Raw genomic sequence first — 27758 nt, forward strand, 5'->3', positions numbered from 1 at the left:
GAGAATATGTTCCGGGGCTTTTACATTGCGCCTCGTGTATCACATAAAAGGATGCTTCGCATATCCCGAAAGAAGAAAGGAAAGGTGTTTACGGTCTCATAAGTCATGCACGGTATGGGATGACGTCTCTTCCGTCAAAGTACAAGGTGGAACTGCGCGTAATTTGTCAGAGGATGCGGTAATGGATGCTTACGGACTTACGGCGTCGTATTAAGATCGCAGCTTCTGAGATAGTGAGATAGAGGGTCCCCCATCATGATAATGACCCTTCTCTGCACCGAAGGTGTCTGTTCTCGTTTGTTGGTAGGAAACGTTCTTGATGTCATATAATAGTAAGCAGAGATGGAGAGTCTATAGTGGGCAAAAGGGGGAAAGGAAGGTACAGAAGTGACATGTCGTTAGAGGAAGAGTACTACGGTCTACGAAAAAAAAGAAAAAAGAAAGAAAAACGAGGAAGTTGGTAAGTACTTACAACTTATAGTCCCTTAGATTCTAATTACTCTCCATTTTATACCCGTAACCCTGACATTTCTTCCCCGGCACTACAAAGAGTCCCTATAGGGATAATTTGCACTATTTCACTTCAAGAAAAAGGATTAAGTTTAGTTCTTTTAGGGACTAGATGCATTGTCACAACCCTCAGTCCCTTCCGGGACTAAATGCACAACGGCCTATCGTAAGTTTAGGAATTATTTGCAGTGAAGTGGAGTAAGCTTCAGGGTCATGGGACTAAATCTAGGAGACTAGATGTTTTAGTTGCTCCCCGTGTACTTCCCTTTTTTTCTTAGTGTAAACTTCGCATAAACTTCCGTGCATTCAGTTCTGAAAAGGACTAGCAGTCGTGGCAATGTACCTAGACCCCAAAAGGACTAAGACTACTCATTTCTTTTTCTTATACCCCGGTCACACAGGCAGTCTTCAATTATGATTGAAACGAATGGCTATTGAACGTGCCCGTAGCGTCACCTAGCGTGTAACGTGCAAACTTATAAAAAAAACATTGGATCCAATGCTCCCGGACAGGGTCACACGTTACACGCTAGATGGCGGTACGCGTATGTTCAATGCAGGGTGCCAGAATACTAGCTCCCTCTGTGTATGGTGGAGTCGCCCTTTGTAGAAGCGAATGCCGCCAAGCCGCCATATTGACTCCCACGCTTACCACGCATGAGTGCTACGTACCGATTTCAACCACTTTTTCAAACCTCCTTTGCTACGTATTTACTGAATTCTAAAATGCAGTGTGTAGCTCAAAGTATAGATGCACTTTTGTGCACGCATCGCGGGCTGTGCGTGGGAGTCAATATGGCGGGGGAGTCAAATATTCGTAGCAGACGACACAGTTGTTTTCACCCTATGCAGAGGGAGCTAGTATTGAGGCATCCTAGTTCAATGGCCATTCGTTTCAATCATCATCGAAGACTGCCCTGTGACGGGGGTACTACCGTGTGTTCACACGAGCGCCATGCCTCAGAAGAGTACAGCGGAATATGCGATAAAACGTCATAGCTTTCTGCTGTCACGTGAGGGGCAGCGCTCAAAGTCTGTCTTCACGTACAGTGCTAACCGTGGGGAATATCCTGCGACACAACCACAAGACATTCTGTAGCAGACGACACGAAAGAACGCTGACGGTGTCGTCTGCTACGTATGCAGTACGCCACTCCCGATATTCCGGCACCGTGTGAATGTTCAATATGACACGGGACGGAACTTTTCTTCCACTAGAATATTCCGTGAGGATGTCGTTCGTGCGAATACAAGGTTAGAGTGTAGAGAACAGACAGTGTACATATGAGAGTTTTCACCATGATCAGGTTGTACGGGCTATCGTAGTCATTTTTGTGCATTTGATCTCGCCTTTTTTTTTTCTTAAAATGTTTATTCTAACGTCTTCTAATGTTCATTCAATTGTTTATTCTAGTCACGCGCATATTTCAATTCATGCTTGTTTCCATTATGCTTTCGTCGTTACAGCTTGGAAATAGAGACACTGCAAGATTATCTACAACTGTAGCATGGAAGAGATTAATATGGCACCCACGGTCATCGCTCCGCACCGCCATTATTTTTTAAGTATGGAACCCAATTGAAAAAGTTGCCTCGCTGCCTCACAACAAATGATGTGTTCGCTCGACTTTCGTATTTTCTTTTAAACGGACTTAACGCTACACAAACACGTCCAAAACATTAAAAACATCTTCCCACAAACACATTAGCCCGAAGAGAATAGGAACAACGAAACATCAACCTCTTCAAAGAAAGAAAGAAAAGACGACGAAGCCCGTCCAAAATTAAATCCCGCGCACCGATTAACATCGGGCTCAGCCCCAAAGTTAAATTTAACGTCTTCTTGCGGTCTGGCCAAAACAAAGCATAAAAATATCACTCTTACCTAGTGCCTCTTCTGAAACACAACAGAACCCGTCCTAGCAGACGACGAACCAGCACGAAAAATACCACATCCGACAAGGGCAGGACAAAACCGCGACTACGCGCACTTTTAAACAAAACTCGTACCAACTTTGGCCATCCCGATCGACATCGCTTCGTCATTTATGCTGATGTCTTCATCGCTGCGATCGCCCAGCCCCAAACAGGAGTCCTGACAACAAATAAGCAATCTGACAAGACAATGAAGCGACGTTGACTGACTTATGAGCGTCATCGTACAATAGTGGCGCCTTTACGACAAATGACGGGGAACGAGAATACAAAACAGAGACGTCGTCTGCCAAGAAATGCGCGACGAATAAGAGAGCAGACGCGCGATAGCGGTGGCGCTAGTGTACGGAAGGGAAAGAAGTGGAGGGGGGAGGCAAACGAATAAATGAGGAGTAATCGCGACAAGCCCGACTGCAGGTAAAGTGGCGAGCTGAGTTTGATTTTGATGGATTGCCTCTCAAAGGACGTGACGCTTCATATGACAAGCCGCACCGTCGCGTTGGACACATATTAATTTGGATTCCTCTATGTAGGGAGATGTTTTTTTTTTTTTCGTTCACGCTCCTCGAGCCCGTTCCATTCATTGTTTATTTTTATTTTTTAATATGTACTCCTGGCACTAGGTACCGTAGAAGGAGGGGCAAACAGGTGCTTGTTTTTATTTATTTATAATATATATATATATATTGAAAAGTTGAAGTTTGATCGGACGGCTACGTAATTATAGTGAACGTTGAGATAAATGGGAGACAGAAGACAAAAGTAGGGGAAGTAACAAAAAACAAAAGTCTATTGAAACTTAGTAATAAATAAAGTAATAAAACTTAGGGACGACGTCTACGTTACAGCGGAGGCTCCGCCTTCGTCAGGACGAAACAGCGATAAGAAGCCACTTTAGCTATTTCGTCCTGACGAAGGCGGAGCTTCCGCCGGAACGAAGACGTCGCCCCTAACTTCTGTAACTTTTAAGTTTTCATAAACCTTTATTTTTGTTACTTCCCCTACTTGTGTCTTCTGTCTCCCATTTCTCTCAACGTTCACTGTATATATATATATATGTGTGTGTGGAACGGAAACGTTTACTGACTGCGGAAGAAAGAACATTTTTCGGAATGGTACAGCTAGAGATCATTCGTGATTGATCGATGACTACCACAGCTGTGCAGACGCAGACATAAGGAAAGAGGACCGCATGAAGGGCTGGGAGGCGGAGAGCTTCCAACGTGCAACATCTGTTAGGAACGTTTGCCCGAAAATAGCCATAGCCATAGATGCCATAATAATCAAAATAGCCATAGATGAGACTTCAGCAGCAACCAGCAGCATCCACACTTTAGGGTGGCCTCGGATCTGCCAGCAACGAGGGGATGCTCTATATTTCCTGGTAGTAATAAACTCCCTGGTAGCAATAAACTCAAACGGACTTGTGTCAGTCCATATTGAACTCACATACCAAACAGTAGAAAAGTTCAGAAAGATTCCTTCTAAAATGACATTCCTGAGACGCTCCAAAAGACTTTCTGCAGGTCGCAATAATCATTTGTTATTGACTTTACTTTTCTTCCGTGTATGCATCACGAAACAATAAACGTTGTGATGCAGAGAGGTATAGACAGATGGTAAAAGAGCGGTTATTTTTGACTATGCTATAAGTTATAGGGAGTGACTTTTTCGGGTTAATTGCCATTCTCATATTTGGAAGGGTAAAAATCGGGCGCTATTTTTAAATCTGTAATTCGGGGAGAAATCGGGCGATAATGGTACCTTCGGGTGTTATCGGGTGTTTTTGTTTCTCCTCCTTTTGTTGTCTATTAAGTCCTTTCCTAATCTCTTTTTTTTTTTTTTCGGGATCGTGACCCTTCAGCGGTAATCCCCGAAGACATAGACAGTGTTGACACACATGGGTGCATTGCTGGGAAGTGACCCATTCTTACATGAGTTACACGTGGCGACCTTTGTTCGTCTTCAGTGGAAACGTCATATGAGGATTTCATAGTGACTGGAATTCCGGGAGAAATCGGGTTTAACCCGAATTGGTCGGAGGTTTAGTTCGGGGGGGGGGATAACCGGGCGGAATCGGGTTTAACCCGAAGAAGTCACTCCACAGCTATAATGCATACGTTCATAGAGAAAATAATGAGTAGCTTTATTCTTTTCAAACACTATATCCGTTGCCACAACCAGTCGTCCATTTAGAGGCCAAAACGAATGAGACTATCAGGAAGGGCTGCGCGAATATACGGATTTTTCGAATACGGTAGCGAAGAAGTATACCACTCGAATTCCGAATCGAATGACGCTTCCAAACCGAATATGGTATTGGAATAATTCTAAAGCTGCACGCGTATAGACACCACAACAAGATGAGCGTTAGTTTATGCGAACGTATGCATTACGTATGCATGCTGCAAATGTTTACGGGTCGGTTACATAACCGTTCACTTCGTATTGGTAGGTTACGTGTCTATTCGCTTCAGTTCTTAGTAATCTGGGAACCGATTCCATTCCATTTGTAGCGGTGGAGAAGTAAAATGGGGAGTAATTGCGATTGAAGGGTATAAAATCTGTATAACCACTCCCTTATTTTTACCATCTTTTTTTAAAACTCTCGTAGGCTGGTAGATCCACGTAGGTATAGACACGATATATATATATACCTTCTTTTTCCTAGCATTTCATATTCCAGTAACGGCAACGCCGTTTCGCAAACAGGCGGAGATTTAAGCCGCAAAACGAGCCCAATATTCACCTCCAGACACGAAGCTCGAGCACGTCCTCTTTTATATATGTATTACGCGTCACGACAGTGTCGTTCGGCCAGGACTGCTTGCGCGGCAGAACGAGCCCAGAATGCGAATAAGGCGCGCGGTATATAAAAGAAGGAAAGAGTCGCGCTCGCCTATGCCGAAACACGCGGAAGCTCGCGAGCGGGAAAAGCGATATATGGAATATTGGCTGCAGAATTCGTGTCCTAAAGGGCGTAAACACGTATTGCTTCCTAAACGATATTGATAGAAGGATACATTCCAAGTCACGCCCCGTCTGCGTGGGGGGGGCTTACGTTTCTTCGGGAAATATTTTTGCTCGCTACCTGGAGCCAGGTTTATCGTACTCGAGAAGAAAAAAAAAGGAGGTCACACTTTTAGACAGCGTTGTCAGTTTCGCTGCAGGAAGTTGTCGTGCCAAAGTTGTCAAAGGTTTGGACACGTTGTAATGCAGTTGAATCCGACAATGGAATTGAAATGGCCTATGTGCGTTGTCAGTTTAGCGTCAAGTGTACAGTATGTATGCAATACGAAGCGAAATGTTCCTGCACATGCGGACCATGTACAGTCAGTGATGGCCAGTAGTTAACTACATGTAGTTAAACTACTAGTTAAACTACCTGATTGTAGTTAAAAAGTAGTTATCAACTACTTGGAGAAATGTAGTGTGCAACTACTAGTTAAACTACCATTTCGAGTAGTCAACTACAGTAGTTAGGTTACTGCAGGCGCCAACTACTTCCGATTGTGCACGAAGGCAGGATTGTGCTTCCGACTTTTACCTTGAGCTACTTGTTTGGTGAGAAAGGAGGTGCAGAGGGATTGCCCTGTGCATGTGTACTAAATCTCCTCTTTCATCGCTGCTTGTGATCCATATTTAGGTGTCCAAGTACACTATAGAATGGGATTGGTGTTGATGGATAACGTTAAGTAGTTAGAGATGTAGTTAAAATACATTGTTGTAGCTAAAGAAGTAGTTTTAACTACCTCCCCTGAAAAGTAGTTGAACTACTAGTTAAACTACCATTTCGAGTAGTCAACTACAGTAGTTAGGTTGCTGCAGGCGCCAACTACTTCCGATTGTGCACGAAGGCAGGATTGTGCTTCCGACTTTTACCTTGAGCTACTTGTTTGATGAGAAAGGAGGTGCAGAGCAATTGTCCTGTGCATGTGTACTAAATCTCATCTTTCATCGCTGCTTGTGATCCATATTTAGGTGTCCAAGTACACTATAGAATGGGATTGGTGTTGATGGATAACGTTAATAAGTAGTTAGAGATGTAGTTAAAATACATTGTTGTAGCTAAAGAAGTAGTTTTAACTACCTCCCCTGAAAAGTAGTTGAACTACTAGTTAAACTACTACATCACGAAGTAGTTCGTAGTTATAGTTAAACTACTGTAGAAGTAGTTAGCGGCCATCACTGACAGATATAAACGAGTAGCATGTATACGAGACTGACGTGAACTTTGTTTTGCGCCCTTTCTTGCGCAGTTTTCGGCCTTGCGTGTGCAGCCTCGGAACTATTTGAATATATACACATTTGTTTGTTTGTAAGAAAGATCGATTCGATTCGAACTTCGAATAGACGCCGTATTCCATTCGGAAATCGAGCCGAACATAGAATATTCACTTCAGTATTCGAAAGAGTCAAATATTCGCGCATGGCGTCATTATCATTTTATTTATTTATTTATTTAAAAGTGCCCATCAACGGAAACTCATCCTAACATCATCATCATATTATGTCGTCATATCTGTCAACAGCAACACACAACCTTTCGTTGAACAGCTAGACGGGAGAAAGAATTCGAGGAAAGGTCACTCACGTGAACGTAGAAGAAAAAAAAACCGCAAGCAAACGCGAAATTGAATATAATTGAATTAACTCGTGACTTTAAGTTAGCCAATCATGCATTTTTATTCTGTGGTAGCGCCGCGAAACAACTGTCGCTATGAGCCGCCTACAGACGCGGACAGATGGAGAGAGGACAGCAGGAAGGAGTGGGGGACAGGGGGGGGGGTTAGTGTGCGTCCTGGGCAGACTTCAGTGGTAACTGCGGCGACAATCCCCTGGAAAGTCTGCGTGGAAATCCCAGGGAAAACCTCAGACAGCACCAGCCGGTTCGCGGATTCGACGATGCCAGGGGAGCTGGTATATAATATATCATATTTACGTCACGTGACATGCTTGTCCTACATTTAACTTTACACTCCGAAGCGTTCACACAGCAACGTCTTAACCCCCATCTCCATGTTTACACCACAACCCCCCATTAAACGATGGTGTCTATTAATTAGAGTTCGCCACGACAACCAATTATAGCCCGGCTAGACGCCATGTCTCGATCGTGCTTTGGTACACGAATTGCGACGTTACAGCACCGACATCCTTACGTATTCTGCACCAGTCGGAGACCACGTACACCTACAGCGATACGAGAGTGTAGAGCGAGAAATGAGGCGACCAGGCTCTACTGAGGTTGATGGGTTTAATGACGGTTAATGGCGATGAACCGAAAACGAAAGCTCGGGTCACGCGCAGTGCTGCGCGTAACCGATGGCGGTGCTGGTGATGATTATGACGCTGCTGCTACGGGGCTCCCCCCCGTGGCGGATGACAAGGCTGGCGAGGAGGGCCGAGGTTGGCGGAAAGGTCGGGCGCCGAGGCCAAGGAGTGCAGGAGCCGGACCCGAGGCGGCGGGCGGCTCGTAGTGTGCGAGCTGCGGCGCCCAATGCACTCGACGTGGAGGGGGAGGAATGCTGGAGACAGGAGCTGAGCACGGATGTAGGGAGGGCTGGTCGGGCGATACCAGAGGTGCAGACTCCAGGAATGCGGGCTTAAGCCTGTCGATGGCCACAGTGTCAGGTCCCCGTGGAAGATCGAGGCGGAAAAACTTCGCGGCTCGCGAGATGACCCTGTAGGGGCCGTCATAGGGAGGCTGCAAGCTGGAGCGCACAGAGTCCCGGCGGACGAAGACGTGGGTGGCTTGATTAAGGTCGGGGCTCACGAACACGCGTGTTGCGGGACCGGAGCGGGTAGGCGTGGGCTTGAGGTCCCGGAAGAGCTGGCGGAGACGGTCGATGTAGGAGGAAGGGTCGTGCACGAGCGGGGCCGATGGGGTGAAGAATGATCCGGGAAGGCGGAGCGGGCAGCCGTAGACCATGTGGGCCGCGCTGCAGTCATCCTGGCGGATCGCGGCGCGAAGGCCAAGCAGGACGAAGGGTAGACGCTCGGGCCAGGTTGTGTCGCCGTGGTCAGTGGCGCGGAGGGACGCCTTGAGCTGCCGATGAAGGCGCTCGACCAGGCCGTTGGTAGCCGGATGGTAGGCCGTGGTTCGGATGTGATGGGTTCCGAGGGCGCTGCACAGGTGACGGAAGAGGGCCGATTCAAACTGGCGTCCTCTGTCCGTGGTTACAGTGGACGGGACGCCGAATCGGGAAACCCAGGAGAAGAGGAATGCGTGGGCCACCGTCTCTGCCGTGATGTCAGGAAGCGGCGTTACCTCCGGCCAGCGGGTAAAGCGGTCGATGCACGAGAGCAGGTAGCGGTAGCCTTTGGCCGGAGGAAGCGGGCCGACCAAGTCGATGTGGACCTGGTCGAAACGTGCATCTGGCGGAAGGAACCGCGATGGAGGCGAGATGGTGTGGCGGTAGATTTTGGACCGCTGGCAGGCCAGACAGGCCCGCGCCCAGTCACGGACGTCGGCATTCATGCGAGGCCATATGTAGCGCTCTGCGACGATCTTTTGCGTGCCGCGCACGCCAGGGTGGGACAGCGAGCGTAAGTTGAGATGGTGGACTTGTTGACGGCCTGCAAAGCCAAGTCTGGTTGTCGGTGTCGTTTTTCTGCGGGGGTTGGTGGAACGACGCTCACGTCAGCCCCGGTGTCCACCAGGAAGCGACAGCCGGACACGCGGTCCGTGATCCGGAAGAGCCGGCTGTTGTTGCCCCCAGCCATGCCAGCCGTTAATGGTTGGGGGGAGCGTTTCCCGGCCACGAGCAAGGGGCCTGGCAGTTCCTTGCGGCATCGCCGAATTTTCGATGATACCAGCAGAAGTGGTGCTGAGAGGGCGAAGGAGACCGTTGACGGGATGGCGAGCAGCGACGGCAAAACGGGCGCCGAGGGGAACGTCGTCGCTGCGGGGGAATGGCGTCCACCCGGTTCACCAGGGCCGCCACCGTAGTCTGGAGTTGCTGGAGCGACGTGCTGATGGCATTGATTGCAACGTCCACCGGTGGAGGGGAGGTGCGGGGGGCCAGGGCGGCAACGGCTCCTGGTGATGGAAGGCCAGCAAAATCCAGAATACGGTCCGCGGCGGAGAAAGGCGGCAGGCGGAGCGGTGCCACAGAAGCCTCAAGCGGTGGCGGTGGCCGGCTGGGAGGCGAAGAGCTGGTGGAGTGCTGGTCACCGTTCATGATGGTGGAACGCTAAGACATCACGTCCGGGTCACCAGTTGTAGAGCGAGAAATGAGGCGACCAGGCTCTACTGAGGTTGATGGGTTTAATGACGGTTAATGGCGATGAACCGAAAACGAAAGCTCGGGTCACGCGCAGTGCTGCGCGTAACCGATGGCGGTGCTGGTGATGATTATGACGCTGCTGCTACAAGAGTATGCCCTTCCTGTACGTGGAGCCGTCACACGGGTTAACGTCAGTAGATTGAGGCTCAGACTGTGAATGACAGCACTGGCGCGCCGATTGAACAGCGTGACATTTCACGTTTTATTCAATGTCGCCTTCTGCGTCTTCGATGAATCGGCGGTATTCACAACTGAGACACCAGGTCCCCCAAACTCACCTCGGAAAAGCGTGCAACCAAGAAGGCCGCCACTAGATACCCCACTGTTGCCGTTCCGGATCACTTCAGCGCGCTAAGTTTAGCGGCAAAATATTTTTGTTGTTTCTGCGAATGAATCTAGTCTTTATATGTCCAAATAAAACGCGTATAACAACTTTCTGTGTCGTGTTTCACTTTTTGGTCCCGTTTTTAAACGTGTTGAGCGATCGGAAGGATCTAGTGCACGGCTGCGTGCATCACATAGCGTACCTGTCGTACCAGTCGCAATCGTCCATTTCTCCTTCGGTGACTTGGCCTGGCTTGGATTGTGCTTCAACTGGATCTTTAGCGCGCTACAATCGAACGCAAGCCAACGTCTGGTAACAATGGGGTATCTAAGGGCGGCCTCCGGCATTGCACGCATCCGGATAAGAACAAATACATGGGAAAATGGCGACTTTGGGGGACCTGTGAGACACAATAGAGAGTTTTGGTACATCGTGCGCTGTCGCCTTTGCGTACGTATGGGATAGCGTTAGTGATTCCGCGCACGTGCAAAACATAGAGAGAGCTGCGCGCATGCGCCAGAAGCACCAGCCTATACCCTTACGTTCGCGAAGGGGATAGCGTACGATGCAATAAAACTTACTAATGGCACGGCAAACGGCTTCGTGCAGCTCTGCGCGCTATAACAACCGTCATCGTATCAACCGTATTCACCGTGCTTTGACCACGGGAGAACGCGCATGATCTACGTCAAACGTATTTCCCTTTATCCCAAGCAGCACAATGTACTGAAAGTCGAGTGCAATGGGGGTGGATGGGTAGGTGGAAGGCCTTGAACGGACCCGTGAAGCTGAAGAACATTGATAAGACACATACCGTCCACCCCCATTGCACTCGACTTTCAGTACATTGTGCTGCTTTGGTATCTGAAGCCCAACCCAATGGCATCGCCCAAAAAAAAAAAAATTGGGGATATGAGGAAGCTGTAGGGATGCGCAGTCCCCTGACCTGTTTGCATATTCGACGGAAACAGTAAGCATATACGTCTGCCGACAGCGTATGCAGCAAACAAGGAGAACTGGCCCAGGCAGGCCCGAAATGTGAACGACACAAACATGCAAACATATATACAGTCTTTCAAAGACACGCGACAAGAAATATTACTTATAGCACGAGGGTTTTATGACATTACGTGGGAAACACGCACAATAAATGCACACATGTCGTCGTAGAAACAAAAAAAAAAAAAAAATACTGAGAGACAGATTAGAAAGGATAACGACAACAGCACATTTTCGTAGATTCCGGAGGCAATAACGACAAGGGTTTTGCACAGCACAAGTAATAATGGAACACGTGAAAGATCACACGTGCACGCCGTTAGCTGTTGGGGGCGTCCATGACTTGCATTACTAAGGAGTGACGTAGCGAGAGCCGTCACACAGTGACGTCATACGAATCCCTTGTGCGTCACGTGAAAAGAGAAAGTTCTCTCACAAAGCGAAAAGAAAAAAGTGTTGCATAGCGACGACAGAGACTCAAACTCGAACTAAATGAGTGAGGCAAACGGCATACTTGGGTACATGTGTAATAAAATACAAATTTAATATCAAACGGAATATGATATACCATAAAACTACGTAATACACACTGGCAGAAACGTAATTAACGAATTAAAATTCTTCGTACACGGACCACAGTACTTGGAACCTTTCGCGCTGACTTTCTCGTCGAAGATATCTTTTCTTCAACTCCACTAAAGACATTTTTCTCAACTTCTTTTTCCAAACTTTATTTCACACACAGCGTGCGAAATCCAAGGGATAAACAAACGAGAGAGCTTGTGAGCAGCAACGGGAGATTACAACCATACAGAGAACAGTATGCATGTCTACTGAAAAATATACCATGAACAACCATCATAGGAGAAAAGTTTCTTGGCGCCACTATTTGTGAGGCAAGAATGAGATTCTTAAGACGTTTTCGAAAAAGAACGAACAGCGATACGCATACAAAAATATTTTTATGGTCTTTTCAAAAAAAGGTTTTTATAGGTGCGAGCGACATTGTTGGAACTCTAACACCCCGCAGTCCATTCAAAGCTTAAAGGCTTTCATTGACGCCCGACGAAGGCATGCTTTTGCAGACCCGATTCAGACACAATGTTGCCCAACCGTATCCGAGTTATCAATAATCAATGGAAGTCCCCTGCCCTGGTAATGCAACAATGGCTCGTGTACGGATTTATTGCCTGTGTAATGGCCTCTGCCATCTCATCAGCAAAAGAGGCTGACCCGTTCAGCCGCAGACCCCATTAATAATTAGGGGCACTTCCTCGTTCAATACAAGGCTCGCAGGACGCCGCTAAACATGCAGAGAGTGCATACAGTGGCGTGTTTGTGACAGAAGAAACTAGCACCGCTTACTTGTGTATGCGGTTATAGGTTATTGTTTGTTTGTTTGTTTGTTTGTAAGAAAAAAAATGAGGAATTGCACTCGACTCCCGACTTGTTCTGCTACTTCTAACGTAAATTCTCCTCCCCCCCCCCCCCCGAAAAAAAAGATACTTCTCACGTGCTCTGACATGTCCGTTATTCAGAAGTCCACTATTCACATGTTTATTAGAAGTACACTATTCACAATTATCCCAAGATCATGCACATCACGAGAATCCTAAAAGGTTGCGTCCATCCCCACAGCTCTGAACAAATTTCACGAGTGCCGCACAAGGCAGCATCCATTATTGATTTCGGCCTTTTTTACACCTTTTTGTTTGTTTGCTTTTGAGATTGACACTTCAACGGGAACTACGCATAGACAACGCGACCTATACATAAACGAGACCTGATCGTTTAAACAGCGTGGCGTAGTAATTAAGATTCCGCCAATCATTAGCGTGCCTTTCGGCCGCCGCAACTATGAAAACAAGCCACCATCAGCCGCATGAGCAGCCGCTACTAGGCGCAGAAAGAAAGACTGTTGCGGCGATTGGCTGACACTCTGACTTTATATGTCCACGCGCGAAGAAATGAGAGGAGGTTAGCGTGCTGGCCATGTCACGTCGAGACTGGGAGGTACCCGGGTTCGAATCCCGCTGCCGGCTGTGCTGTCTCGGGGTTTTTTCCTGGGTTTTCTTCAGACGCTTTCAGACATATGCCGGCACAGTTCCCTTAGAAGTCGGCCCAGGACGCACATTCCCCCATGGCGTCAGCCGTGACGTTGCTCACGTCTGTGAGGCCGACAACGGCAAGCCGTTTTACGACCATTAAACAGGCATTCAGTATGTAGGTGGTGTTGGTACAACCCAAGCAGCGCAGTGTACTAAAGGCTTCAAGCGATTAAGGAACTAGGTGCACAGAAATCGGAAAGGGAGATCATAAAGGAACAGCTGAGAGAGAGAGAGAGAGAGAGAGAGAGAGAAATGAGGGAAAGCATAGGATTTGTCGAAGGGCGTCGCCCTCTCTCAATGTCGAAGTCCGGGAGTCGCCGTGGTAGATACGGCCAACTCCACCTAGAGATGTGGTGGTTTGTACGTAGATGGTGTGGCCATGCCAATCCAAGTTGTGCTTTTACTCTGGGCTTCTTGTGAGAAATGTCTCATCTGCTGTGATCGTGTGTGCTTGGGTTGCGCGTCCTCTTCCGTGAGGAAATGCTATTGTCTCGTGTGAACTTTCCTCTGCGACATGAGAGAGAACTTGTATAGGAAGGCCCGTTCGTAACACGCTAGGGCTACCGTATCTATCATGACGGTTTGCTTTTAAGTATTACACTCTAAGAAAAAAAGGAGTACTTTTACTCCTTTTGGGGACTAATTGCATTGCCACAAAAAATAGTCCCTTTCGGGAGTAAATGCACGGGAGTAAATGAATGTCACAGAATGAAGACCGCATTTCACGCGCTGTTGTAAGAATCCCAAGTACATAATTGGTGCGCATGCATGAAAATACTTTGAAGCAAACCTTCAACCGTGATATATCGAGTGATATAAAATCTTGCGCCATACTAGGGCACAATTTGTGAAGAAAGATGCGCTAACTGTTTCTTACTCTGTGTGGCTGGAAAATTGCTAAGTTGTCTGAGTTATACGGCCTTATATCGTTCAAACTGACCAAGCGCACATATTTACGTAGACTGTTGCATTCAGGAGGCCATTCGCGAAGTTTAGTGACAATTTGCAGTCCTGGGGAGTAAATGTCGGGACTAAATGTTGGGCTAGGGCACTAAAATTGGGAGTAATTGCAGGCTAGGGGGAGTAGAAGCTGCAATTACTCCCCGTTTTACTCATTTTTTTCTTAGAGTCTACGAGAGTTCAGTGGTTCGGCGTGAGTCTCACACGTTCTGTACATGATGCTGCTTTGAAAGATACACCTACTGATTAGCAGGGATCAGCCCTAAGGCCGAAGCTGCCCTCACCGGTTCCTGAACCAGCGATTATAGACAGGGGAAAGAAGGGGGCGTGAGATAGAGCGTGAGAGGGGAAACAAATAGGGACTTCCCTATATATCTCTCGATTGGTCGGAAACAAATCCGTTGAAGAAAACCTTCCGCAAGATACTTTCTAGTAAGGGTTAAAAACTGGGCTGTTCGGTTTCCTAGAATCATGATTAAAAGCGTTGCAACTCAGCGCAATGTGTCTCTGTCTTTGTAGCTCCCCGGCACTGGGGTTTTAACCCTCTTCACGACTCGATACACCTTTTCTGAGAAGGATCCGGGGTCTCCATCCTGTCACGGGCAACGTTTTGTCGCCTGCGTCGCATCCACCTCGTCCGAGGACCTAAAAATAACCCCTCGTGCTTTTCGGGGGCCAACAATGGTGGCCTATCAACGCCGTAGCCCCGAAGGCCGTCTCTCCCATAGCCACGAATGAACCTACCTGCGCCGAACTGCACCTGGATCGAAAAAAAAAAAAAAAGAGTGGTAGCAGCTGTAAGGGTGAAACGCCCCGAGTTGAAAACTGTGGTACGATTTTACCGATGTTGTTCGCTTGAAAGAAATGGGCAAAGTAATGAACCCTCCTATTCAGCGCCGCCCACAAATCGGAAGTAAACCACGACACTCTTTCTTACAAACAGCATAATTGTAACAACAGCGCCCTCAAAACGAAACCGAAAGTTCAAGCCCAGTTCACTGAGCCAGGCCACACGTGTCGTTCTCCCAATCTGTTGTAGCAGCCACCGTAAATTTGTGCAGTGAAACAGCGAAATAGATGACCCCCGTCCACGAACGAGGCACAGACATGCGCCCTCCCGCTAGTCATTTATTTTGCACGAAGTGTTTACCCCGCCAAAGTGATTGCAGACGACGTGGGAGGGCGGTGGCGCTGCAGTCGACTCCGCGGTCGGAAAACAAAGCAGACGACGACCCAGAAAATGATGAAATTCGAAGTAAGTTTTCCTTTCGATCGAAAAAGTAGCGATATTGAAAACATGGACCCGCATTTTCGATATCGGTCGTGTATACTTAGTGCCTTCTTAGATTGTGCCTTACGTAGTTCTAGATAATTTTAATTTGTTCTCGTATTTTCGTGTAAAGACGACATATTTATGTGGTAAAAAGGCATGCAGAACAGTTAAAACAGTTTAAAAAGGACGATTCGGAGTTCATACGGGTTCCATCATTAGAAATGACGCGCCAGCGTCAGCTCGAAAGTACTTATCAAGGGGCTGTAGCATTCAGGAAGTGACCCGGGGTGTTTGTTGGCAGCCATTTCAGTTTTTCCTTTTCTTCTTTTTAGCATGCCAGACTTCTAAATGTCCTCGTGCGCCCCAGCGACTCTCCCTGGTCAAAATAACTGGAATTTCTTTTGTGATGAAGGAATCAGTATGGACACCGAAAAGTCATTTTAAATTACTTTATCTGCTGTGCACGCCGGTGTGCCTTTTTACCACATAGACATGACCATTCCCGGCATTTGGATCATTTAAAGACGACATACTTCGCGTACATTATCTAAATATAGCGCAGAGAAAGCGCTAAGGACTGTTCCGGAAGTGAAAGGAACTTTCTTTGCGACAAATTAACAATGCGTAACTATAGTTAACACTAATCAATTAAAGAAATGAACGAGACTGCACAACAACTTTATAATAAATATGACTGGGCAGTTTCATCGCAAGGGGTCTCTAAGACTCTACAGCACGATTTCGTCAACCGATTTTCATTGCATACGATAACGTTTCCCGTCCCGAACTGTCGCACACTTCCCTTCCCTTATCTCACTTTAAGTAGTACTTCAACTACCCCAAGAGTAGTACCAACCAAGTAGTACAACCTTTCCCCGAAAGATCAAGTAGTACAGGTTGGGACAAAAGTTTACGGAACACGCGAGCGGCGTACTTTTTCTTTGGTGCGACACCCTAGCGGCCGCCGGAAGTGGATGAGTTCACTGTTTCGGAGGGGTGGAAGGGTGCGCTGTGAGTGAGCGACACACAGCGGTAGCTTCCACTTCCCAGACACACCTAAGCCCACAAGCGACACCGGAGTTACCACAGTGTGTCGGTAACAGCGCACGCTTCCACCCCTCCGAAGCAGTGAACTCGCCCGCTTCCGCCGGCCGCTAGGGTGTCGCACCGAAGAAAAAGTACGCCGCTCGCGTGTTCCGTAAACTTTTGTCCCAACCTGTACAACAAAGAGTAGTACTTCAAGACTTCGCAGTAAAAAGTCGTAAAAAAGTGGTAAAAAGTCGTAACAAGACGTGGCACCACGTGGCGCTGCGTGCATATCGACAAACCGCGCGACCTAGTTCACTTTGTCTACCGCAAAGCACACTTGTCAGGACAGGCGAACAGCAAGGACTGCGTGCTAACCGGCCGTCCTTTAAACAGGAACCGGTGTGTACACAGCGTTGTTCGTCGGAGGATGACATAACTGCACGGGCGGAGCTGCTGCGAATGGCGGACACATTGATTTTGCGCGTTGGAGCAGGTGTTTAGCGCGAAACGGGGAGGGATCTTAGAATAAGAGGCGCAATTTCAGCGTACCCAATAAACGGGTCACAAAACGAAGACAACACGAAGGATTTTTTTTTTTTAATGTTTGCGCACCGAAACCAAGAAATCGGTCAACGTGGGCGTGACGCGCCACCAAGCGACAGTAGTCAATTTGTGTACGAAATTCATTTTATTTGAAAAATACACGATTCATTGTTAACTATTTCTCCATCGCAGATACCTGCCGTGATTCGCAAAGAGAGATTAGCCAGGACTATCAGTATATATCAGAGTTATGGGGAATATAAAGGAGTGCTTGAAAGGAGGAGACAGCAAAACAAAAGGACTGCTACGATATCATGTATGTATGTGTATGTATGTATGTATGTATGTATGTGTGTGTATGTATGTATGTATGTATGTGTGTGTATGTATGTGTGTGTATGTATGTGTATGTATGTATGTGTGTGTATGTATGTGTATGTATGTATGTATGTGTATGTATGTGTATGTATGTATGTGTGTGTATGTGTGTGTATGTATGTGTGTGTATGTGTGTGTATGTATGTGTGTGTATGTGTGTGTATGTGTGTGTATGTATGTATGTATGTGTATGTATGTGTGTGTATGTATGTGTATGTATGTGTGTGTATGTATGTGTGTGTATGTATGTATGTATGTGTATGTATGTATGTATGTGTATGTATGTGTGTATGTATGTATGTGTGTGTATGTATGTGTGTGTATGTATGTGTGTGTATGTATGTGTGTGTATGTATGTGTGTGTATGTATGTGTGTGTATGTATGTGTATGTATGTATGTATGTGTATGTATGTATGTGTGTGTATGTATGTATGTGTGTGTATGTGTGTATGTGTGTATGTGTGTATGTGTGTATGTGTGTGTATGTATGTGTGTGTGTGTATGTATGTGTGTGTATGTATGTGTATGTATGTATGTGTATGTATGTATGTATGTATGTGTGTGTGTGTGTGTATGTATGTATGTATGTATGTATGTATGTATGTATGTATGTATGTATGTATGTATGTATGTATGTATGTATGTATGTATGTATGTATGTATGTGTGTGTGTATGTGTGTGTGTATGTGTGTGTGTGTGTGTGTGTGTGTGTGTGTGTGTGTGTGTGTGTGTGTGTGTGTGTGTGTGTGTGTGTGTGTGTGTGTGTGTGTGTGTGTGTGTGTGTGTGTGTGTGTGTGTGTGTTACACTACAAGTTCAAAAGTAATATGCTTTTGCTTTTGATTGTCGCTTTAGCTTTATGGAAATAATTCAGGCTCGAGAATTTATCTATCTCTTGTTGTCGATGGACAATATGTCAAATAAATCGACTATCTGGGTATCTGGGTATATTTTCTCCCGAAACTGAACTATTATGCTTGTTTGTTTTTCGTTAAACAAATGTATATCATATTCTGCTTCAAAACACCTTGACGTCCTGAGCGGTGAAGACAATGGGTTAATGCTGGAGCTAAGAATCGAGTGCTCTTTCAGTGCAGACTTCATTCTGTTATGAGTGGCAGCAGCTCGGCAGCCACGCAACAGCAAGATGTCCGTACCGCAGCGGAGGTGCGAACGGGAAAGATAGGGAAAGGAAGCTCCTATATTTGGCGCGCACTACTTTATGTTACGCTAAATCATGTGTGTTTTCCTTTAATTCTTTTCCGCTACTCTAGATCTATTGCTGCAGCTTCTAAGACAGATGAGAGAGTTACTGCCGCTTTCCCCATTGTCGTTCGTAAAGGAGAAACAGTTTCCGAAGCAAATGACAGAATTTCCGTCCTTTTTTTCCCCCCCCCCCTTTTTTCTTCATTGTAGCCTGAGGAAATCTTTCCGCTGCGACGTGCACGGAGTTCGGTGTACGGCTCCTTTAAAGCGTGCTTTGCCGCGCGCTCATCACGCATGAGGCAGAGCTACTACACAGGCAGCAGCTTGGTGCATATTTAGGTGCAAACACGTTCATGCAGTGCCATGCGCTACGCACGCTGCAGGTCATGCCTTCTGGTAACTGCATACATGCTACTTTCATACATGAAACATGAAATTACATGATCATTTCAGTCGATGTAAATTGCCGTTATTTATTTTTTATTGAGTCCTTCGTAGTTACAATACGTAATGACGTCTCAAAGACAAATCGAACACTGTGCTCAGCACACACCATCCAATAACCATTCTTCTCACTAAAGTGTGACGTCATAAAACATTGTTATGTCAGCGTAGCTCGTGAGGAGTTCGCGTGACAAGAAACAACCTACGAGTACCCGCATATCAACACGCCCACTCATACTTTCAATATATATTCCTTTGCTATGGTAAGTGGATCACTTTTGGAAAATAGTAGCACAAAGGCGTTATCGGCAAAAGACTTAGTCGACACCCTTCGAAGCCAAAATCGCACTTCGAAAACGACACGCCTCTTTGCCGTGCCCACAACATCTTTCCCTACGCTGCAATTAAAACTCCGCGCGCGAGGTCACGGAGGTCCGAGCCGCGCACGCGGGAACGGGTGCGCGTGCGCCGTGCCCTAGCGAGTATATCGACCTTCTTCCAATTATGAATCTTCTGGAACGCACACGGGGCACGCGTACGGGCGGTGCTCGCGCAATGCAAACGATAACGGTGTGTGTAATACGTGTTTTTAACTTATCTTATTTCGCCGGAAAACAGCACGGTACATGAGCACACTTTCGCTTTCTTCGGCCCTTTTCTTCTTTCATTTTTTTTTTTTTTTACGTTAAAGAAAATCGATACTGGATGCGGGCAGACGATGCACACATTGATAATAGCCATTTCCAATAAAACGGTTGAGAAGTTACGTCGAAAGAAAGACGCCCAGAAAGATCTTTAAAAAGAGGTTTGGCTATGTCCAACAATGATTAGAGAGATGCGTGAGAAGTGCTTGTATTGAGCCATTTTTGCGTTAAGCTACAAGGTCGAACTTTTAGCGCCGCTGTGCGGTGGCGTGAAATATGTTCTCGTCGTTGTTTTTCTTGGCGCTTTTAGCGCTGAAATCTGATCCATAGCTAGAGCAAAAGTTAGGGCAGATGTTAGGGGGAAAAGCGTCAAGCTGCACTAGAGCGAGTCGGAGGCAATGTCGGAGGCAATGTCGGAGGCAATGTCGGAGGCAAAGTGAGAGACAAACCAAGCGGCAAGCCCGAAGGCAGAGCTAAAGACAATGGGAAGAGGCAAAACTATGAGCAATGTCAAAGGCAAAGCAAGGTGGGGCAAGCTTCGAGGCACCTGCTCCCGTGGCATAGTGGTTAGCATGATCGCTTTCCACGGCGTGACTGGGAACGACAGGACACGGGTTCGAATCCTGTCACCGGCTGTGTTGTCTGAAGATTTCCCTGGGTTTTCCAAAGACTTTCCAGACGAATGTCGACACGGTTCCCCCTGAAGTCGGCCCCAGCTGCATACTAACCCCCCTGTCCCCCACTCCTTTGTGCTGTCCTCTCTCCATCTGTCCACGTCTGTACGCCGCTCATAGCCACAGTTGCTTCGCGTCGCTAACACGGAATTTAAAAAAAAAAGCTCCGAGGCAAAGGTAGAGGCAATGTGAAAGGAAAAGCAAGAGGCGAGCCTAGAGGCAAAACTGTGAGCAACGTCAGAGGTAAGCAAACAGCCAAGACTAGGGCTATAATGTCAGAGGCGCAATCAAATCGACAAACCTAGCGGTAAAGGTAGAAGCAACGCTTGAGGCAAAGGCAGAGAGGTAAAACTAGAGAAAGAGGTACGGGAAAGCAAGGAGGACAGTTTGAGGCAAAGTTGACGAAACAGTCCAGAGCACACTTTTTGCGCCACCTATTGAAAGGGATGAGCAAATTCCATTCTCACTCTTCCACCTTCCTCTGCGTGTTGTCCGTTACGTCACACCACTTTAGCAACGTGATGTGGCAGTGTGTTCTCCCATGGGAACTGAACGACTAAGACGCAGCTAACAATGAAAGTAATACGTATATACTTCCTGCACCAGAGCGAACAAAAGAAACGCAAGACCCTCTGGTTGCACATATCGCACCTATTTTTTTTTTTTTTTTTTGCAGTCCTATCAGCAAGTTTGTAACTTATCGATAATCCGGAATAGTTTGGGAGCAAAAGCAGCGGCGGAGCTCTGGTTGGAGCAAACGCTGAGGACCTTAGCGTAGCAGAAGTAAAAAAAAAAAAAAAAAAAAAGAATGGACATCTCAAGATCCATGGAACCACTCCGTACGTCCTCACTACAAGCGCCAGCTGTGTAGATCTTATCGTAGAAATACCGTCGTAGTTCGCCTCAGATCCCTCAGTAAGTTAACACGTGCCGCCTTTATACAGGACGTGTCTTTAATAGAACCGTATCGTGCCAACTTCCTGCGCCACCTAGTGTTGTTTTATCCCCGCATCGTTTCCCCTTCGATACCTTCAGCCTGAGCTCTGCCTTTTTTCTTTCAACGCACCTTCCAGACAATTAAACCCAACCCCTATCTTCCCTCGTATAGAGACTGTCTATAACAATCGACTCCAATCTCGCAGTGAACAAGCGCCCGTAACAACCGCTACTCTCGCTACGGGATGACGTGCAATCTCTGTTTCGAGTAGAGGAGGAAGTGGCTATTGGAAAGCGAAAAAAAAAATCGTTACCTGAATCGATCCCGCAGCATTACGCCTTAAGCAATGGATTCTCCCGTCTTCCTTAACGAGCGCTAGCAAATTCCTCCGAGAAATTTGCCGGCTTCGGCCAGCCATCCAGGAATGCCGCCTATAGGGTGATTTATAGAAAGTTAAGCTTGAGGCGGAGGAACGTGAGCTCATGCTTGAAAAAATGCAGCCTCCTTCGCCACTTTCGTAAGTATGCATCTATAACGGGACCAACTTCGTGGGCGTAGTTAGACTATATTTCTTTACGCGTTGCTCGAACTGTGTTCTTATGATAGGTAGGTCAATAGGTGGGGCCACTTGCGAACAAAGTTCCTGTTTCGTACGCTTCCGTAACTAACCGCTTTAAATGGGATTAGTACGTCCCGGCACCCGCTGATATTTTTCCTGGAACACTTTGGAACGTATATGCCCGCACACTGCCTCGTGAAGTCGTCCCAAGTCGTATTACCCGTCCCGAATAATTCCCCACCATAGAGGCAAACAAGGAGGTACTAAAAGGAAGACACCCCTACCCAGGGGCGGCGCAACGACTGAATTCAGGGGTACCCCAGATCACAATCGGCACCTCTTTCCATCCCCCACCGCCACCACGAATTCATGCCCCTTACAAAAATGAAAATTGACTTCTAATTGAGAATTAATTGATTTCATATTGACCGCATTGACTTTCTCCCTTCGTTGACTTCTAAATGAGAGTTTCCGCTTAAAGTCAATTGACATGATTGATACTATTTTGACAGAATTTCTATTGACAAAAAGGGCAATAAGCAGTCACTTGAAGTGTTCGCAAATATTTCATTTTTAATGAAGTGATCCTATTTCATTTCAAACACATTCTTTCGCATTTTTGTGTCTACCTGCTTAGTGTACCAATGCAGTAGTCATGATTTTATTCGGCATTTTATTCGCATGCGGCACCTGAGAAAACACTTCGGCGCCTCACCTCCGTGGGAATTTTGCGCCCCCTCACAAATTCAGGACGTCTACAGTAACCCCTGTAAACACCTTTTCCGCCGCACCGCCCCTGCCCCTACCCCTGCACATCCTCAGCTCTGCTGACTTTTTGTGGTTCGAGATAATATGCTAAAACATCAAGTACAGTGAACCCTCGTTAATATGGCCCCCGATAATCTGACATACGCGCTTTACAACCATGCTCCTGGGGAACAATTTAGTGAAACCTCTGCAAATCCCCCCCCCCCCGTTAATATGACAATTCCGCATTATGACCAAAATTTTCGGGAACGACCACGGTCATAATAACGAGGGTTCACTGTATATCACTTAGACCCCTTCCAATCTGAGCACCTGCAAGGAATATCACTTCCCTTTCCTCTTATTGTTCTTTTTGCAGTCGGTTCAAATTGCAATATTGCGCCGTCGGCGACTTCTCTACCGTCTGGCGGTAGAAGCACTAAAAGGAGCACGAAGCACGACCATCTGGCTTCCTCGCTGATCACCGCCATACCAAGAAAAAAAAAAAAAAAGTAGTGCCGGTTATTCTGTCGCAGAATCGCGTGCATCGTGGCCGTTAAGAGAACATCCCGCGGAAGCAATGTTCCCATTTGATCATCTGCGGCAAATACATGAACGTTTCCCTGTTCCGAATATTGGGTTCGCCATAAATCAACAAATAAATCTACCCCGATTATGGGGAACCGCACCGAAGCTTGCTGGGATCGAACATGACAATTACTTTCTACGGCGGAAGTTCTTCGTTAGAGGCACGCCGCAAATAGAGAGTTCCGAATGGCAGCGGCCTTTTTAAGTGCTCGCCAGGAGCTTTGCGGGAAAGACGAACAGAACGATTAGCTGAACAGAACAGAGCCGAGCAACGCAGAACTCAAAACACTAGGTACGGCCTGTTAGGCGTCCTCACTATGCCGATCGGCAAGGCCGAAACAAGGATTAGTAAACGTGGCTCAGGCAGAGATACTCCGTGGGTACAGCGGCAATTATATGACAGTCAGTAACAAAGAAGAGATCAATGGCGGCAAGTCAGTGTGAAAGAGTGCCGGAACATACGCTGTATTTTTTTACACCTTTCATCTTATAAACGGAGTTTTTTTTTTAAATTCAGTGTTAGCGCCGCGAAGCAACTGTGGCTATGAGTGCCGTACAGACGTGGACAGATGGAGAGAGGCAGGGCTTGGAACCGTTATTTTTTGTGGTTCGGTTCAAGTTCCGGTTCGAGGTTATTGGTTCGGTTCGGGTTTGGGTTCAGAGCAACAAGAATAACGGTTTGAACCGATATTAATCGGTTCGAACCGGTTTACGTGTGCTGTGCTGATCAGTGTACGACATGTGAGTGGTAATATCAGGTTCCGGCGATGGCTTGCTCCTCGTTCCATCCTCTTACTCCCTCATCTCTACACTTCATAGGTACGAAGAGCCATGATGCAGTTCACGACAGCAGATCATCCTTTACTGTACCGAAAAGTGCTGGGAAATGGCAAACAGTGTACCACTGAACTCCATTGCAAAAGGCTATCACTAATTTCCAAAGGGAAGAAAGCTGTCTCGTGGTAGATAGGAGTACCCCAGAGTCCCATGCGCAGGCCGGCACGCTGCTCGCCGTTGAAAAGAGGGAGAAAAGCCGCTCCTGTGTTTTCTTCCTCCATGCTCTGGACCACACGCCAACCTCTTTCCCGTGGTCGCTAGAGATCTGCGTTGCTTGTGGATATCACTGTGGACTATTAAAATTTACGTTGCCTTCACAACGCGACGCTGAATGAAAGGAAGCAGCCGAGGCAACGATGCAAAGTGTAGCTGTCGTGTAGCAAATCTTTATTTCTTTTTTTTATTTTTTTTACACCTCGAATCGCAAAAATGTACAGGGATGTCGTGAACCTTTTGGAGGTGAGGTTGTAGGAGGTGCATGGACTCACCACTTGTTGGTTTATCAATTTGTCCGCTCTATAAATTCGGCAAGATTCCGAGCGATGCAGGGAGCTGGTTGCGGCAGTCGAGTGGGAAGGTATAGGCGTTATTACCGTCTGGCGAACCGGTTACCGCATCGTATTTTTTCGGTTCAGTTCCGGTTCGTTCAAGGGGAGACCAAAGATGTTTACGGTTCGGTTGGGGTTCGGTTCGGCGAAAAATAACGTTTTTTTTGCGGTTTTCGGTTACGGTTCAGTTCCGGTTTCGACCCCTGGAGAGAGGACAGTAGCAAGGAGTGGGGGGCAGCGGGGGGGGGGGGGTTAGTATGCGTCCTGGGCCGACTTCAGGGGGAACTGTGCCAACATTTGTCTGGAAAGTCTTCGAAAAAACCTAGGGAAAACCTCACACAGCACAGCCGCGACAGGATTCGAACCCGTGTCACCTCCCAGTCTCGCCATGGAATGTGTGTGTGAGAGAGAGAGAGAGAGAGAGATTATGGTTTTAATGGCACAAAGGCAACAAAGGCCATAGAGCGCCAAAACTACGGTGAGTATGTGAGAGATGCTTATGGGAGAGATGATGTGAGAGTGTGTGGTAGTTAAAAGCTATCTACAGGTATGAGCGATGAGATGGACCAGGATAAGAAAGAGAGGAGGGTGAACAGGCTAACGTGCTTGGCGGACGATAACAAGTGAGTATCTACAAGTGTGAGCGATCAGGTGATCCAGGATGAGATATTTACATGAGGAGTTCGGTGATATTGGATAAAAGCGGAGCAATACTTAACATGGAATGTAAATGGAGTGTTTTTGTACGTAAACACCTTTCGTTATTCCGCTTATTCAACTGACGGTTGCGTAATAACAATGTTTGAAAAAAAAAAAAACGTTTGCAAGAGAACCATTTGCCATTCGCCATGTTTTGTGCAGAGTATGCCTTTTGAATTGGCGCTGTTTGCAGGATTTAGAAGGGTGCTCTACAAAAAGAAAAAAAAAATCTTCTGTATGGTACGGAACTTACGTCGCAGACATGCGTGTCATAGGGGAGGACACTTACACGAGAAACGTGTAAAAGACAATTACTGCGCATTACGAGTATAGTACAAACCATAAAGAGTATAACTTTAAATAGTATAATCAAATTACCCCGTCGCACGGGCCAATGAAGCAGATAATAATAATAATAATAATCCTTTATTGACAGTATGCCTGCAAAGCGATAAGCCTCAGTAGCAGTGCACATTCAGGCTCAGGTGACGAAGCTCCTTCCGTCTAAAACATTTAAAAGATGGATAAAAAAGGTCAAGTTGATCCGATATAAGGTTAAAAGCAATTTGAGTCCGTCTAGTAGGTGGTTCACGCGCGGCAACGTTATCCACATAAAATAAGGCAGGACGACGAATGGAGCAAGTCGGAGCATATGGAAGCGAAGTAATTCGATCACAGATGGGACATCGAAGATATTATATATGTATCTACGTTTCACAACATTCAAATAGCGCTTGAGGATACTATGGCCCACGAAGCTTTACATGACTATACCGGGTGTTTCAGTTAAACCCCCCGGCCTAATTAATTCGCGAATGTGTGCACCAATCGACGAACTTTCTTTTTTTCAAGTACCTGTCCGATACGACCTACAAGCTGCGCACCGTGCGAACGTGTGGGAGGCGCTCATTATTTAAATAAAAATTCAAATGAGTTTCGGTTTACATATTTTGTCGCGGCTGGTCGCGGTGAAGCGCAAAAGGACACTCTTCCATTCCCTTATTCATCAATGAATTATGTCCTTACATGAATGAATTTCACCAATGAATTACGTCCTTTTGAGCTTCACCGCGACCAGCCGCGACACAATATGTAAACCTAAACCAATTAATTACAGCAACAAATGACCCGCTTCGGTGGTATATAGATTATTCTCTAAAAGGTGTCCACTGAAGGTCCCAAACGGGGTAGTACCCATTTTAAGGCCGACAGCGCCCTGCTTTAGAAGTTCTCGTTTTGTTTTGTTTTTGTTTTTTACGAAACTAACTTGAATTTTTTTATTTTAACAATGAACGCCTCCCACTCAATCACACGATGCGCAGCTTGCAGGTAGTATCGGAGAGATAATTGTAAAGAAGGAAGTTCGTCGATTGGTGCACACGGTCGCGAATTATTTAGCCCGGGGATTTAACTGAAACGCCCGGTATACGAAAGCCCTGAAATGGCAATCGGTTCGGCATTCGACCATTCAAAGTGCTCCCTCTGTATCAATCGCCGTGTAAATAGGTGAGCGTGTTCTGTAAGATGTAATGGAAACAACCGTTGCGTTTCTCCCTTAAAGATTCAATCCCGTGTCAGTAAAGGACACTCCGTCTGATCGGGACTCTTCTTCAACGGGCCTAATTTAATTGGTGTCGCCGGCCATGAAAGAAGGCTGCTATGCAAATGGATTCCGTCAGAGAGCCCGGAGGAATGAGAGAGAAAGAAAAAAAAAGTGTATTCTCTCACGGGAGATGTTTCTTCTTCGCTCTTCCTGGAATGTTCCTCGACATGAATACTTCAGGAGAATAAAATGTCTCATCAACGGTGCTTTTATGCAAGGTCGCTTCTACATCGTTCCTTCCATTTCAGTACTTTTTTTTTACTTTTTGGGGTAGTACTTTCATTAGTCATGCATGTCGACAGCCTCCATTATGAGGCTTCCTATGGAACTTTCTAGCTTTGTTAAAAATTTAGGCTGCGTGACTTTCTTTCGCGGACCGATAGGTCTCGATTTCGCATCACTGTGGTTACTCTGTGGTTCCTCTGTGGTACCTGTGTGGTACCCCTGGCATCACTGTGGTACCACTGTGGCATCACTATGGTGTATTATGTGGTATTCGTCCGTTCAGCAGAGTCATCGATAACTCCAACGAACTTCCCAATCAAGCAGCTGCGAGCATCTCAATTCTTTCAGTTTCCAAGAAAAAAAAAAAAAAAACAGAACGTAATCTTTTCTCGAACGTGATAAAAACGCCAACGATGCAGAACTATGTGACACACGTGTACTGAGGCAAGTTGGATCACAGTTCCTGCTCTCGTCACTAGGGGATTAACTTTTCACGGCTGCAACAACGAAACGAAGGATTGCGCGCGAGTAACAACAAAGATGAAGGAAATCTGCCCACGCGAACGTCTTGAAATTTTCCCAGCGCCACGACAGTTTCCGTTCCCTTCCTCTAGCGAATATACGAGCTTCTGGAGATTTCCCCAAATAACAATTAAGCTGTCTAGCGGTCTTTATTTGTGAGCGCCTTACCGGCTATC

General features: G+C 46.6%; 1 protein-coding gene across 7 annotated transcripts in view; it reads right to left on the reverse strand.

Moving 5' to 3' along the window:
- The window catches only part of LOC135397135 (sodium/calcium exchanger 1-like), a 191441-nt gene that overhangs the window by 58526 nt on the left and 105157 nt on the right, over positions 1 to 27758 (reverse strand). The window contains exon 1 of one of the 7 annotated variants that reach the window (XM_064628497.1): positions 2396 to 2736. The exons of the other annotated variants lie outside the window; for them this stretch is intronic. The gene's annotated coding sequence lies outside the window, so the exon portion shown is untranslated. Of the gene's footprint in view, positions 1 to 2395; positions 2737 to 27758 lie in introns of those variants that run through there. 7 annotated transcript variants of the gene reach the window in all.

Source organism: Ornithodoros turicata, chromosome 6, assembly GCF_037126465.1.
Source record: "Ornithodoros turicata isolate Travis chromosome 6, ASM3712646v1, whole genome shotgun sequence".
Classification (NCBI taxonomy): domain Eukaryota; kingdom Metazoa; phylum Arthropoda; class Arachnida; order Ixodida; family Argasidae; genus Ornithodoros; species Ornithodoros turicata.